General features: G+C 51.7%; 1 long non-coding RNA gene across 1 annotated transcript; it reads left to right on the top strand.

Annotated features, from left to right (window-relative positions):
- The first annotated feature begins 7,037 nt into the window (after positions 1-7,037).
- On the top strand, positions 7,038-8,430 carry LOC123582079. The gene is made up of 2 exons (XR_006704181.1): positions 7,038-7,096; positions 7,909-8,430. It is a non-coding gene; the product is annotated as an uncharacterized LOC123582079 (long non-coding RNA).
- Positions 8,431-16,220: the final 7,790 nt, after the last annotated feature.

Below are 16,220 nucleotides of genomic sequence, written 5' to 3'. Positions count from 1 at the left end.
GATTATAGGCTCTGAGGTTTGAGGTCAGATCTGGGTTTGAGGTCCTGTTCTAGCACTTACTAGCTGTTTGGGATTGTTACTTAACTCCTCCGAACCTCAGTCTGCTTATCTGTAACATAAAGATGATCTTACTACTTTTGGTTGTTAGGACGTTAAATGAAGGAGCATAGGTGTATTTGTTGATTGATGTGGTGCCGGGCACTCAGTGAGCCCTCTACCAGTGGTGGTGGTGATTACTATCAAGGCCAACTCCGGTACAGATGCAGAGACTGAGGACCAGAGAGGGTGGTAGCTTATTGAAAGCCACACAGCTTCTAGGTGACAGGACCAGCGCCTGGGAGTTCCAGAGTCCCAGAGCCATAGCCTTCTAAGCCTGGCTTGGGACTTCTTAGAGCCAGGCCCGGGGACTCCCATCGGCAGGAGACCACAGGGGCACAGGAGCATGGAGGGGAGTCCTTGAGCAAGGGGGTGGCTTGTACACCTACAAGAGGCCAGTGGTATCACTTGAGGCCCCACGACCCTGAGAGGGCTGCTCACCTCCAGAGAGAGACCAGAGCACAGACTCTCCATAACCCCAGCTCTAGATACCTTGGTGGGCACTGTTCTCCCTCAGGAGCCAATGGGAGCCAATGGCTGACAGTGGGATTGTTACTTAACTCCTCTGGGATGCCTGGGGCTTCACAAGGTCTGGGAAGAGGGCCAATTTATTCTTGGCTACCATGAGGCAGCCAGACCTCTGAGGAAACTCAAGGACACAAGAAAATTGTGAGGTTGTTTTCGGATCGGGGAGAGAGTCATTTTGGGGGAATGTGAACGCCCAGGGCGGGCGGCTGGGTTGGCCCGAGCAAAGGCAGCCTGGGCTTTAGTACTACCCCTTCTTAGCTGTGGGACCTCCTTCTGTAGAAAAGAGGAATGGACTCGACTGCTAAGAGCCCTGGCCAGATATAACGGGGGAATAGGCTGAAAAGTCAGGCTGAAGAGGTTACTTTCTCTATGGCCTGAGAGCCTCTGATGGGGAAAGAGGAGGAGCAGGTATCCTCAGCCCCAACTGTGTGTGAGGCACACCCACCGCTGGGAGCCTGAACCCAGAGGTGGTCTGGGCGGCCCATGTTGCACACAGTCCTAGTTAGGTCTGCCTCAGACCCAATGGGGTTGTGGGGTCCAGATGTCCTGCCTGATAGGAGGCTGGCTGCTCTGCTCACCCCTCAGCCTGGGTCCAAGCTATTGGGGAAAAGGCAAGATAATCCTGAGAGTCCAGCCTGATTTCCAGGGGACCAAGACCAGAAGCAGCCTCCAGGCTTGCTCCTCCAGCAGACAGGGGTGCCTTGAAGAGAAGGGTGGTAGGACTGGGAGCCTACCTTGGGCAAGCGAGTGAATGTGGACAAAGACGGCACCCAGCTGGGTGAGTATTAGCAGCCAGCACCCGGATCACCACCACCTCTGCCCCACCTCTGCTTTACCCTTCACAAGCCCCTCTCTGGGGCTCAGAGAGGGGAAGTAACCCCCTCAGAGTCACACAGCAGAGTGATGGCTGGGGCGTGGGCTTTGGAGTCAGGCAGACCTCAGTTTAAATTCTATCTCAGGTGTGACAACTGTTTGGTGTGCAATAATCACCACCATTATTAGCATGGCATCCTTATGGACAAGCATGGGAGTGGTAGTTGAACTCAGGAACCGAGAAAGGAAGGGACTGTATGGGGGACAGTGAGGGACAAAAGGAGCTGAAACTTCAAATGAGATCGGGGTAGAAGCCAAGCCTGGTGATGCCCTCCGAATTGCCCCTGAAGGCTCAGGGCTGTGTGGAAGGATAGAGGCAGACCTCAGGCCATCAGGGCAGTGTGCCCTGGACAGAGAGAGTGGCCATGCCCTGGGGCCCTGGAGGACAAGGCCCCCACCTGCGTGCGTGTGCGGGGATGGAGGTCACAGGGAGCAGGGGAGAAGGGGGTCAGAGAAGCAGTGTAGACCTTAGTGGGTATTAGGAGTCCTGGGAGGCCTTGAACTTTGGGGGTCCTGAAGACAAAGTTCATGAGGTACAAGGATCAGGGGCAGCACAAACCATCTAGGAGTTAAGTGATTTACTGGGGACCTCACAGAACTTGGTTCCATGTCTATCAGCTTTCCTGCTTCTCTCCCAATTTGATGTCCTCTGATAACACAGGGTTAAAAGTCACCTCCGCTCCCATTCCAAACCCCAGCTCCAGCCTCCTTCAGAGTCTGACTTGCTAGGATCTCTGATCTCTTCATTCATATTCTCCAGAGAAAAAGTCTGATTAGCCACCTGCCAACCAATGGACTGACTGCCTCTAAATCAGGTGCTCATCTCCTTGTCCAATCAGCTCAACCTGATCTAAGCCAAGTTTGGGTAAAGATGGTGCAGAAAGAGCTAAGAGACATATCAATTATTTATTGTCAATCACCCCAAAACTTAGTGGTTCAAAACGACAACCATTTATTTGCTCCAATTTGCAACCTGGGCAGGGCTTGGTAAGGACAGCTCATGTCAGTTCTGCATGGTGTTGATTAGGGAGACTTGCCTGGGGCCAAAAGATCCAAGGTGGCTTCTGGCCATGTCTGTCTCAGCTGGGGAGGTTAGAAGGGTTAGAGGCCAGCTTCTTTATTTCCACGTGGTCTCTCCAGCAGCCTAGCTGGACTTTTTTATGGTGGCTCAGCACTCCCAAGATGGCAAAATGGAAACCGCCAGGTCTCTTGAGGCCTACGCCAGGAATCAAGGCAAGTCACAGGTCTGCCTAGATTCAAGGGGAGGGAGGACAGACCCCAGCTCTTGGTGGGAAGAGCTGCAGAGTCACGTAACACTAAGGGCCTGCAGGATGCAAGGGTTGTTGCAGCCACCCCTGGGGACCTCCACAGGGACCTCAGAGGTGCCTTTGTCCTCTTAGGAACCACTCATTGGCACACAGGCCTCTACAGTGTACCCAGGAGTAAGGAATTAGCGATGGTGACTGGCCTACAAATGGATCTCCAGCTGGTAAGTAAAGAGTCAGGACCTGAAGCAAGTTTGCCACCCCTGGTCCAGTGTCCTTTTGAGCAGAAGCAAGAGGCAGGGTCTCCCGGGAGTGATATATTGATGGTAATAATAATAGCTATTGTTTATCTGGCCAGGCACCAGGCCAGACACTTTGCCCACATTGTCTTATTTAGTCCTATCATGAGGAGGTTCTAATATGCTCCCTTTCAGATGAGAACACAGGCTTGGGGAGGAGAAGGGACTTCCAGGGGCCCACCACCAGGTAGGTGATGAAGCCAGGATTCATACACAGGGTGCCAAGTACTTCACAGCAGAAAAAGCACCAGACCGGTCCCCTCATATTAAACCACCCCAGACTCGGGCTTCTCATCTGTGGAGCTAGGCACAGCCATATCTCTTCCTGTGGCCTCCTTCCTTTGTAGGCTGGGTGAGTCCGTAGTGGACAATCTGCTGTGGCACAGGTGGGTGAGTGCAAGGGTGGGCAATGATCAAGGCTGCTACCAGTCAGTTCCCCCTCCCAGCCCCAAGTCCACCTGGCATCTCTACGGCGCCCTGAGATCAGGGCACAACAACACGAGGCTGGGCGACCTATTCTGAAAACCTAGAGTCTGGCCCTGGTACCTAGTGGGTGACCGGATACTACTAGTCAGGGGTCTGAGAGTAGCAGCCTTGCAGCACAGCCCTGGGATCAGGGCCTTCCCCTGGGTGCTCCAGCTCTGCCTGAGGGAGTTGATTGCTCAGACTGTAAAGGGATTTACAACCTCCCCATAAACCTATTATGGCTCATCCTGTGTCCCCAGCCCTGGCCCTGTCATCATGCCAGCGGACTGCTGGTGTCTGGGAAGGCGAGGGTCGTCCTTTGGGGGCTGTGGAGACTAAGCATCAGCCCCAGTACCCATTCTCCCAATTCCGTCATGCCCCAGCCCCCATGCCAACCCCTGCCCTTGATGGGACCTCAGCAGGGACCAGGGTCTGGCTCTCGCTCTGCCTCTCCAGCTAGATCCCCCCATCCCTTCACTCTTGGCTGGGCTGTGACACACTGCCCTGGAGAAGGCTAACCCTGGGGATGGAACAGCAGGATGTTCCGGGGGGAACAGAGGAGGAGGAAGCTGAAGGCAGAGCAAAGAAAAAGCCAGTCAGGAGAGAAGGGGGTGGGATGGCCACCATACCCAGTTCCCAGGATCCAGAGCTCAGCCCAAAGGCAGTGACTAGCATGCCTGTCTCCCTGTTTCAATGATGAGAAACATGAGTCTCAGAGAGGCTGAGCCACTGCCCTACATTGCACAGCTAAGCAGTAGCAATGGTGGAAAGCATGCGCGCGCGCACACACACACACACGCGCGCGCACACACACACACACACAAATGTTTGTTGTGCTCCCATTTTGCAGATGAGGAAACAGATTCAGAGAGAATTGACAGGTCCAAGGTCACAAAATGAATGAGTCAGTAGTAGCATCAGCTCTGACTCAGCTGAAAGGGGGGTGGAGACAGGGAGGCAATTGCTGTGGCATCCAGAAAGCTCTCCCATGGGAAACACAAGGTTAGGCTGGCCCCACGGTGGCACCCAGTCCCGGAAGAGGTGAGCAGCTGGAGGCCCTGACTTTGCTCTCTGACTAGCAGGCATTTACATACCTCGTTAAAAAATATGGCGTCATAAAGAGGAGAGACGTACGCACCGTGAAACCTCATCTTCAGTCTCCTGCCAGCCCCAGAGCCTCTTATGGGACACTCCAAGGGCACAGGCAGCAGACCTGGGTGGGAGGGGGGTATGGCTGCCCCTTGGCAGCACCCAGAGCTGGGACGCGGTGTCTGTCTCTCCTGGGCTCTGTCCTGAGCTCAGTGTTGTGAGGTGAGATGCTTCACTGTGTGACCTTGCTCCAATCCCTGAGCACTTCTAGGCTGACCCTTCCCAAGGGCCTGAGAGAAGGTTGTACCAACTGGGACTCCCCACTCCCTTCTGGTTTCATGGTTCACCCCAGACCTCAGTGGTGTCCCTCATCCCACTTCCTTGCCCCCACACTGCTGCTGAAGTGAAACAGGAGTTATAGCCTCTCTAGTAAAATGACATTTACTGCCTGGCCCTGTGCTTGAGCCCATAAATCACCCTCGCCATGCTGGCTACCGACCATGCAGTCACCTGGAACAGAGGCCCAAGGGGCCTGCCAGCCCCTCCACCTGGCCTTGGCCCCCGCAGGTTGTCTTTCACCCATTCCCTGTAGCCTTCCTCAGGTGCTTCTCAGTCCCGAGCCAGGATACAAGCACACCCTGGATATCACCTTTCTGGAGTCTTCCTGTAACCTCAGGGAGCTGCCTATCTTCTGCCACTTGGGGTGAGCCCCTGCCCCCTCTGCCTTACTTTCCCTCTCTTACAGCTGAAGCTGGAGCAGATGGGCCGCAAGAGCTCAGCTAGGGAAGATGACCATGGAGAGTGGGAAAAAATCCTCTGCTCCGGGGTGAGTCCAGGTGGAGCCACCAGCGGGGAAGTAAGACTGGTGGACGGCCTGCAGCCAGATGTACCAAGCAGGACTGCCTGACCCCTGGTTGGCAGCTGGCTGGCTGGGAGCCAGGAGGCCAGCTGTTTCCTTTCTCCTGTGGGGCAGCTGGAGGGGAAAGGGACACGGCAAGGTTGATGGCCCCTGCAGTGGCCCATAGGCAGAAGGGACTGCTGGAAGCGTGGGTCGATGGGAGGATTGTTTCGTGAGAAGGCAAAGAGCTGGAGAGGCCTATGATGGTTTCCCAGGTCCCAGCCAGCCTCCATCCCTTCCCTACAAAAGAAGGCTTTCCAGACACAGGTGTAGGAATGGGAGGATGGGGTGGGGAGGTAGATAAGGGAGTAACATCTGGTAAACACCCAGTAGCGGTGGAGTACAGTGTCCCACAAGCAGTGGGGGGCTACGGGAAGGTCACCATTCATGTCGAGAGCGCAGACAGGGGAGAACAAAGGCAGGTACGAGCTTTTCAACGATCCACAGGCCTTCAGTTCCAATTCCCCTGGCTTAGGATGAAGGAAAATGCTTTGAACGCTTCATTTCTGCCCTTGAAGCCTCCCCCTCTTTTGTTTTTTTCAAAGTCTATTTATTTATTTTGAGAGAAAGCACATGCATGCAAGCAGAGGAGGAGCAGAGAGAGGGAGGAAGAGAATCCCATGTAGGTCCCACACTAACAGTGCTGAGCCCAATGTGCGGCTCCAACTCACGAACCTGTGAGATGATGACCTTAGCTGAAATCAAGACTCAGACGCTTAACTGACTGAGCCATCCAAGCGCTCCGAATCCTTTGTCTGAGCTCTCAGTGCTCCTGTGAAAGGGAGGCAGATGTGTGGGGGGTACGGGGGACTGCGGAAGCTGAGGCTGGTGTTCTGTAGAGCACCATCTTGGCCATGGGGAGCTATGGTGGGCGCTTGAACATGAGAGGGACCCATCTCAGAGTCTAAGGAGGAAAGATTTGAGGTGTGGGAGCAGAGGAAGCAGAAGCAGAGAATGCACACATGAATTTGCACACCTCTATGCTCACACACACTCAGGCACGCACACACCTACTGCAGCAGGCACACATGCAAATGGATTTATACAGCCTCACACATTCTCCCACACACATAGCAATTCATGTGTTCATACACAAACCTTTCACACACCCATGCAAACACTCTCAGTATACACACTGGTACAGATAATACCTGCACACACCGGTACATCACACTGGACATTCACCGGATGCATTCACATTAAAGCACAGATCCACAACGCAGCCCGCTTTGCGCAGCACGCAGCAGCACGGCCCACATGCCTCCAGGGGCCCCCTCGCAGAGGTCCACGCTCTGCCACCCAGCCCGCCGCCTCCCTGATTCCTGAGATCACAGAGCGGTGCTCGGTGCTCACATACCCTGCACCGCACACGTGAGCCTGCGCACACACGAGCACAAGCCTCCCGCTGCCCCGAGCCTCACTCCACCCTCAGAGCTGCGGCTGGCCAATGAGAGCTCGCTGGATGTTGTCTCCTAGGCGACCAGCGCAACTGTCCTGCTGGGGGGGGCGTGGCCATGGGGACCCCCACCCCTCACTCCCAACCCCTGTGCCTGCCTCCTTCGGCCCCTTGGTCCCTCGGAAAGGTTAGAAGGTGGAGCTAGGCTGAGGGCATGGGTGGTAGGGGCGCTTCAGAAGCTCCCAGATGTAGAGCCCAAAGTGAATCCCAGAGCTGCTGGTCCCCCTAGATAGGCCCCCTCAAGTGAGAGCACAGGTTCGAGATCACCCTGGCCAAAGATGCCTTGTGTGGTCAACCCCATGAGGTCTGTGAGAGGGCCTGGCTCAAAGGCTCCAGGGGGACTCTATGACCCATCCCCTTCTCCCCTCTCCAGAGGAATCTGAACAGCTTGCACCAGCATCCTTTCTTTTCCTCAAATACCCAAGCTCTTTCCCCTCGGGATCTCCCCACATGTTCTTCCCTCTGCTTGGGATGTCCCTTACTCACCTCTCCCCGCACCATACCCACTCATGCGCTCACTTCTTTCATTCTGGCAACCTTCAGCTCATGGCATAGGTCCCTTGCCTAAATAGCCCTTTCGTGGCCACCACTGTCTGTGCCCCCCATTCTAAATCAATCCCCTGGGTTAGGGCCTGCCATCACCGGGACTAGGCAAGAGCACACCCTGAGCGTTTGAATCATATCAAAACATAAGGGACACCAAGAGGTGGAGGCTGGTCAAAGGGGCCAAGTGTGGAATCTGGAGCCAACCTGGGTCTAAATGCTGGCTCTACCATGTAGCAGCTGTGCGACTTTGGGCAAGTTGCCCATGGGATTTGTGAGGATTCAATTAGATTATGCCTGTGTCTGGTACAGAGCAACTGACCAGTAAATGTTTGCTTCTACTATTCTTCTTCTTATGGACTCCCCATTATGAATAATGTCACCTTCCCCACACAGCTTCCAGACCCCGGCCTCATTCAGAACATGCCGAACAATCATGGGACGCTGGACCAGGAGACTCAACGGTGAGCAATGAGGGAGGGTTTGCCCCTCATACGCAGCCACACTTGTTCCGACACCAGGTCCAAGAGGAAGACTGCGTCCCATTGGGGCAGAAATTCAGAGTCCGTGGCGACGAGCAATTTTAATTGTCTTTTATCCTATTGAATGGACAAGTCTATCCCTAATCCTCTCTCTCCCTCCTGTCCCCCAACATTAAAAGCAAACATGATTTTGAACAGGTCCCAAGGAGATTCTGTGGGCTTTTCGCGTTCTTTAGCTCATGGGAGACTACTGCTCACTCAGGGTCGGCCTGTGGTTCTCAGCCTTGGAGAGAGCCGCCGCTGTTCATTCCACCTGCTCCTGTTGGAAGGGAGGCTGTTCCCCACCAGAGAGAGAGGGCTTAGTCACCGGAAGGGGCTTTGCACACTCAATTTGTAGTTATGTATTTCCCCAGGATTACTTATGCCTGAAATCTCACTTCTGCATTGTCTTCTTGGGCCTCCCTCCTTACTCTGTGTCAGGTCCCAGCTCACCTCATCTGTTATCATGTCTGATCCTGGCCAGTTGGTTTCCCCTCCCTGAGTTTCACTTCCCCCTTCTATTAGATGGAGTAATCATTCTTGCTTTTGAGCATCCCTTTTGCCCCTCTCTCCTTCCTTCCCATGTATTCAATTGAGCATCTTGGCTCACCAGACACTGGGCTCACACTGGGATATTATGAGGAGCAAGACTGGAGAAGCTTCTGCCCTTGGAGAGTTTAGAGTCTGGTGGGGGAGATAGATTCCAACCAGTCAATCCCTCATATAATACAAATTTTTAAAAATTGTATTCAGATAACTATACTGGAATTAAGATAAAATAAAAATTATAATCAGAGATGTAAGTAGCACGCATTGTGGGAAATCACACAGATGGAGGTAGATGAGGAGTGGTTCACAAAGCCCTCCTGCATAACAGCCATAGTAATTGAGAGAGTAATCGCAGTGCCCCACTTGTGAGCATGCCCTGTGTGCAGCCCCGCTCTCCTGTTCTCCTACAGTCTCTCTCAGGGCCTGGGCCAAGTGGGGTTGTTTTCAAATGGACAGCCCCCAACCTTTCATAACCTGTCCCCACTCTGGGGGGAGGAGTTGGTAAGCAGCAGCCCCCCACTCTCCTATTGCAGCAGGACCTCCACTCTGCCCTGCTTTGCATAATTGGCTTCCTGTGAGATCCACTGGAAGCGATTTGGCACACCCTGGTTTATGTCTCTGCTCCACACTAATCAGCCAGGCGCCCTGGGGCATAATACTGCACTTCTCCCTAAAAACAGGGATAATCATTCCCACCTTACAGTTTGTTGGGAAGCTTGGCCACAAAGCCCATGGAAAGTACCTGGCTTGTGGGATGTAGCCAGTAGGTGCCAGCCGCAGTCCTTTGCTGGGCCCTCCAGGGCTGTGGGGCTCCGGTCTGGAGTGCATTTTAGATTTCAGTGCTGTCTGTATCCAAAATGATTTGACTACAAGGAACAGAAACCCACTTAAAGATGTACTCTAATAAGGGATTTTCTATAAGCAGGTAGTCTCAGGGAAGCCCATCACAACCAGCTCCCCCTCTTTCTTGGTGGCTTAGGTTCTGGCTGCACAGAAGCTCAGGTTACCTGTCTGTCTCTGCAGAGACAAGGGAATTCTAAATTCCCAAGAGAAATCGTGGTGGGCCAGGATTAGGTCAGGTGTCCACCCTTTGTCCAGTCAGCTGAGACAGGACAGAGACAGAGAAGGCTACCTCTTCTAGGTTTGGGGAGGAGCGGGGTCTTTAAGTAGGAGTGTGAGTGGAGTGAAATGGCGGCTTTCCCTAGATCAGCTCGCTGCACATCAGAATCACCAGGGGAGCTTTAAAAAATACTGCTACCTAACTCCCACTTCCAGAGATTCTGATTTCATTGGCCTGGGGTGATGCCCAGGTAATAAAATTTTCAAGACTTCCCCAGGTGATTCTAAAGTGCAGCCAAGGTACAGACCACCGCTTTAAAAGCTTCCTGCTGGCAGAGTCCACGCTGCTCGTGTCACCCAACCCACTGGTTCGTCTCACTTCAGGCCAGATGAGAGTTTCACCCTCTGTGGTTTAAGTCAGTGATTCCCAAGACATACCCCAGATAAGATAAAGTCAGAATCCTGATTCCCTGGTCTGGTCCAGCCCTACTGAATCCAAATGTCTGGAGAGGAGCTCTGCTGATTCTTATCACCAAACAAGTTGGGAATACTGGCCTAAATGATAATTTACCCACTGACATGCAGTCATAGGGGGAAATCAGCCCAAGTGCAATGAACATTTCCCTGTAGCAAGGTAAGGAGTATAAAAAAGCTTTCAGGCCAACACTGCACAGTTGCCATCATTAGGGACCATCCTGTCAGTGATGGGAGCAGGGCTGACACCCCCAGATCTTCCTGCACAAAGAACAGGGTGGACATCTGTTGTTGTGTCTGCCTTGTGTGAAGTGCCTGTCCTCCAACCATGTGGTGACACTAAAAACTGCTGTCTTCTTATGGAACCTTCGTCCCTGGGCATGGCTCCATCTAGGACAGAGTTAGCCAACCCCAGTAGGGCCAATCCATACCCATATCTCCTTGTTGGTGTGAGAGTAGACAAGAAAAAATGACACCTATTCCAAGTGTAGCTAATCAGAAACCTTCCCTAGGATATTTGAACTTGGAACCAGAGAATACCAGTATTGGTTTTTCTCTGAAGTTCAGTCTAGGAAAGGTGAACCTGGGCACTACCAAGAGCCAAGTTTCCAGTTCACAGAGGATGTAGGCAGAAGCAGAGGCAAGCTGTGGGGAGTGTCCCTGATTCTGCTCTTGGGCCCCAGGTCTGATCCCAACAACTATGGGCACAGCATAATAAGCCACTTTGCTACCACATACTGACTGCCACTGACTGCCCCCTTCCCAGCAAATTCCACATTTTATCTGAGGGTCTATTCCTTGTCACCTGAGTCGTGGGTCAGTCTCTTATCTTAGGGCCAGTTTCAGTGGACCTTTTTTCTTTTCCAGAAAAATGCTCTTTAAATGTAAGGCTATAGAAGAATTGAAATAAACATAGTGTATAATGAACTGCCAGGTTTTCCTGCCCAAAACTGAAAACCATCTATCTGTGTCTGTATCAAGAACTAGATGTTCTCTCATCTCTGCTCATCTCTGCATCTCTGCTCCATTCTCCTCATCTTTGACAACCAAGCTTTTCTTTTACTTACCAACGCGCACTTAGCTGAGCTTGACCACCTCAAGATAGCAGCCCCTGCTAGGAGCCAGCACAACCTGAAATCTCAGTTCCCTGCTGCTAACCTAATAGTTGTACCCTGATTTTAAATTCCCATGAGACACACTCTGATTGGCTGAATTTTAGTCAGGTGATCTCAATCTGGTCCAGTCAGCTGGGCCTAGGGGAGAACAAAGACTCACTGTTGTTCACCAGTTCGTGGACACCATCCTTGGAACTACTGGAACATGAGGGAGATTACTTTCAGAGAAACTTAAATGAAGCCACACTTTCTCCATGAGAGCTTCTTCCTCAGCAAGTCAAGAAGAGAGTGGAAGTCTTAACAAGGGGGTCGGCTGATTCTGCTAGCAGGGCCTAGTAGCTGCCAAGGAGGTACGGGCAGGGGTGACCCTCACCCTCACCCCTGAGGCAGCAGCTGCAGGCCTGCTTTGCATCCTGTCCAGATATTTCCAGTAAATAAACATTGACGCTTTCGATATCATGTTAATTTCACAGGCGGCTGCTCTGCTGACAGTTTCCACACTCCGCCAGCGCCTCTTGTCAGTTTTATACTCACAGGCGGACGCCAGCCCTGCTCGCGGGCTACCCGACATACAGACATAAAAACAAATGGATCAGAAAGCCCTGGTGAAATGACAGTGAACAGCATGGGTACCTAGATTGGGGAGAAGCGGCCCTGTCCACGGTCCTGAAGATGACCAGGGCAAGGACGAAGCCTCAGGGCTTAGAATCCACTAGTGTAGCCTTGGGCAAGTCTCTCTATCTTTCTGGATAGAATTAATTTTGTAGCATTGCTTCTTGGGGACCTTGACTGAGAGTCCTGGACAACCCCTGACTCTAAAACTCTTCTTGAACTTTCCAGGGGAATCTAATCCAAATGATGGCTATTGTCTAGCTTTGACCTTCAACACAATCCCCGGAGGTATTTGAGCAGAAATTTATCCCAGTTTTGCAGATGGGGCAGCTGAGGCCTAATGCAGGGCAGTAATTTTCTCTGTGTCACAGTGGGAGACAGGAGCAGAACCAAGGCAGGAACTGGGGCTCTGGCTCCAGCTCCAGCAGCTTTGATGGTTGTCAGCCACATAAGCCAGAGTCCTAGGGCCACAGGGATGGTGGGACCAGAGACCCCTGCCTTGTCCCAAGCCCAGCTGAACCCGCCCCTTGGAGCATTTAGGCTTCTTCCTGACATACATAGTCATGAAGTCTCATGCATTATGTATAATTCATTCCTATTATAAGCTAAGCTAAGGCGTTACTTTCCGGCTAGGGTCCTCCTGTGCTTTAGGACCCTCTCTGTCACCCAATGTTTCTAGGTCTCTTTCAGGGACCCCACCGATAGACCCATCTTACTCCACACCAATACATGCTGGGAGCTGAAGAGGGGAAGCTGGGCAGAGAGCTCCTTCTAGTTGCTGGGATGCCTCCCTTTTTCCTCCAGCTGCTGCTATGATTGCTTCTGCACCCTTCTACCTGGTGGGAAGGAGCACTTGCATCAGCTGGGCCGATTCTGCCACACATCCTACCACTTCCCCAAGACCTAGGTTGGACCCCAAGAGGGACCAGGCTGAGGCTAGGTCATAAACAACGACAGTGACAACCCACCTCCTTGTCTGCCATCTACTTCCCAAATAAAGTCTTCACTAGCCTGGAGGGACATGTGGGGGCACTGCAGCCCAGGGGTGGTGACAGGGAACAGGAGAAGATATCTTGGCCTCTCAGAATGCTGTCCAGGGTGACTCGGCCAACTTCTCTGGGGGCAGGGCTCTGGAGCACCCACATGGCAACTCACACCCACTCACTACTGGCGCCTGCTTCTGCTCAATAAAGACTCATTAATGGACTTAAGTGAATTAGAGTCATTAATACTGTAATCAGAGGCAGGCAGAGGTTGGCGCCTGCCCTCTAGGCCCAGCCCACAGTCTGGGGAACTTGGGCAAGGCCTTCACATCTCAGGGCCTTCTCCTATAAATTGGGGCATGAATGTTCCCCTCCCCCAACACACACAAACACCATAGCACCGTAGCTTCCATCACCTGTAGGCCAAGATTCCTAAGCTCCTAAGGCTGGCATTGAAGGCCTCCTAGCCTAGCTCTTTTTACCTCTTTAGTTACTCCTCCACCCCCATTTGTGCTTTGCACATACTATTTCCTCAGTCTAGAAACTCAACTCTACTTTAACCCTATCCTTTCCTCAGCCTGCAAAACTCCTGAGCAGCCTTCAAAACCCTTTGCCAATGTTACCTCCTCTAGGAAGACTTCCCTAATCACCCCCACCCAAGCTGGGTTGTATGGTCTCTCTCTCTGGGGCCATCTAAGGGAACCACCCATAAGGAAGGTTATGTGTTGAACAAATTTAAAAGAGCCCCCACTCTCCCAATGAAGAATTGCTCTGAAAGGCTTGTTTTTAAGGAAGCCAAGAAGAAAGCAGAGGTCTGGACAGGGGCCCAGCTTCCCTCTGTCATCTGCAGTGTGGCTATCCATTCAAGGTTTTGTTTCCCCTACCAACTACATCTACTTGAGAGACCGGAGTCCAGGTATGTCTCATGCAGGGCTTGGCACATAGTAGGCGTGCTCCTAGTTGGATTTCCAGAACAGGCAAGAAGGGAATAGTTCTAGGAGCTTCCTCCAGCACATTTCTCCAAAGGGCCCTTGGCAAGAAGGAAGGACATAGCCTCCCTCCCATTCCTTCCCCTCACCCTCCCCGGTCCCTGCTCAGCACCTTCAAAATCACTTAATTTTTACAGATTTTTCCTCCTTAATTACAGCCCATGTAACAAATAACAAATAAACGAGAGAGAGAGAGGGGGAGAGGAAAGGAAAGCAAGGAAGCTGCCAATCTCTTGCTGCCACATCCTGGAGCTCTGAGCCAGGACAAAGGTGGTGGGAGGGAGGCTTTCCGACTGCAGAATAGTTCTCGCACCGGTACTCAGTGACCTCCTCATCATCCCTGGCTCCAAGATGAGCTATACTGGGGCCTCTCCTGGCCAGAGATCTTCTTGGCTACACCAAGCGGGTAGGAGCTATCTAGACCCCTCCTTCTCTGGACCCTGGTGAGGGAACTGTCTCTTAAATGAAGATAATCAATTACAACCGCCGTTTATTGAGGGCCTTCAGTGTGCCAGGCAGTTGGCTCAACCACTGCTCTGATCATCATAACAACACCTACCATAGCCATTCTAGAGAGGGGGAAACTGAGGCCCAGAAAGATAAAGTGACTTCCCACTAGGAAGTGGATCTGATTTCAAAGCCTGCACTTTCCATGAAACCATGCTGCCTCCCACATGAGCAAGCCTACCCCCTCTGAGGGGTGCTTTGAGCATCCCCTGGGGCTGTCACACCATTATCTCTGTGGCCCCAGCAGGGGCCACAGCTCTGTCTCATTTTTTCTCTCTGGGTTCAGTATGGACAAAGAAAGCCACCAAAATCCATTCTGCTTTCTCACTGCACATACTGGATGGGTGGAGATGGTCAGAAGCAATTTCATTGCAAGGAATGTAAAAACTAAGCCCAAAGGAGCCAGAAACAAACCACCAAGACACATTTTTTTGTTTAAGCATGAAAACATGATAGCCAAGCCCTGCTTTCTAATCTGTCAAGGCCACAGCTTCTTGTGCTAGGCAGACAGAGCCTCTTGTCTGCCGGGCCTGGTTCTGTGACTCTGGGCCAACTTGCTTTCCACCAACAGACTCCTCAGAGAAGAATTAACCCTGAGGAGTAAATAATCCAGACCCAGGTTCCCAGGCCAAGGCTGATTCCCTCTTTCTGTCAAGACATTTGTCCTTTCTAGGGACCTGGATTTCTCTGATCTAAGGGGTCAGTGAATTCTGTCCACTTCCCCTGCCCCCAGGGTTTTTGGCAGCAGGAATGACTGTGACTTTGGCCTCTGAAAGGGTGGGAGGAAGCAGCACACTGCCCTGCATGTATTGTTCCTGCACCACCCCCATCCCAACCCATGGACCTTCTATTTAGCTGTGCCAGGCGGTGCTCCTACTGTTGCAGGCACTGGGGACACAGTGAAGAACACAACTGAGAAAAGTCCCTGCCTTTGTCAATCTTATAGTCTAGTGTAAACATTTTCTGTAAAGGCTGGAAGTAAATATTTTATGCTTCATGGGCCACCTACAGCCTTTGTTGCATATTCGTTTTTATTTGTTTTCTTACAACCCTTTAAGAATGCACCAGTGATTCTTAGTTCATGGGCTGCACAAAAAACAGATTGCTGGCTGAATTTGGCCCATGGGCCATAGTTTGTCAATCCCTGGTCTAGTGCAACCTATCCAATAGAAAAATAATGTAAGTCACATGGGTTATTTGAAATTTGTAGTAGCTTCATTAAAAAAGTATAACAAAACATGTGAAATTAATTTTAATAATATAGTTTATTTAAGCCAATATATCCTTAATATTTTCATGTTAAGATTCTTCAGTGGCTCCCCATTGCTCTTAAAGTGAAGTCCAAAGTCCTTATTGTGGTCTACATGGATGTATGTCAAGATGCTTTTTGCTGCAAATAACAAAATCTCAAACTGGTACTGGCTTTAACCATAAAGAATTGTGCTGGCTCATAAAACATGAACTCAAAGTAGGTGGTCCTCCTCTTACTTCCCATTGACCAGAACTGGGTCATATGCCCATCCCTGAGCCAATCGTGTACTGGCAAAGATATAGTATGGTCACTCCATTACCTTGAGCTGAGGTCAATTTCTCTACTGTATTGGGGAAGGGTGGGGAGGATGTTGTAATGCCTCGCTGTCTACCACAGCCAGCTTGTGATGGGTTCAGCTCATACCTCCAGTTTATCCCTACCACACCCTGCCTCACACTCTATGATCCAGCCTCCTCTGGCCTACCAAGGTGCCCTCCTTTGCCTCTAAGACTTCATACATTCAGTTCCTTCTCCTTGGAATGCTTTTCCCAGTCTCTGCCTCTGTGGTCACCTTTGCCTACTTCCTCTTGTCCCCTAAGCTTCAGGCCAGATGTCATCTCCATAGGAAGACCACTCCTTGTCCCCCA

The sequence above is a fragment of the Leopardus geoffroyi genome, chromosome B3 (assembly GCF_018350155.1).
Source record: "Leopardus geoffroyi isolate Oge1 chromosome B3, O.geoffroyi_Oge1_pat1.0, whole genome shotgun sequence".
Classification (NCBI taxonomy): Eukaryota; Metazoa; Chordata; class Mammalia; order Carnivora; family Felidae; genus Leopardus; species Leopardus geoffroyi.
The sequence above is the reverse complement of the archived record's forward strand: the minus strand, read 5'-3'. Positions and strand labels throughout refer to the sequence as shown.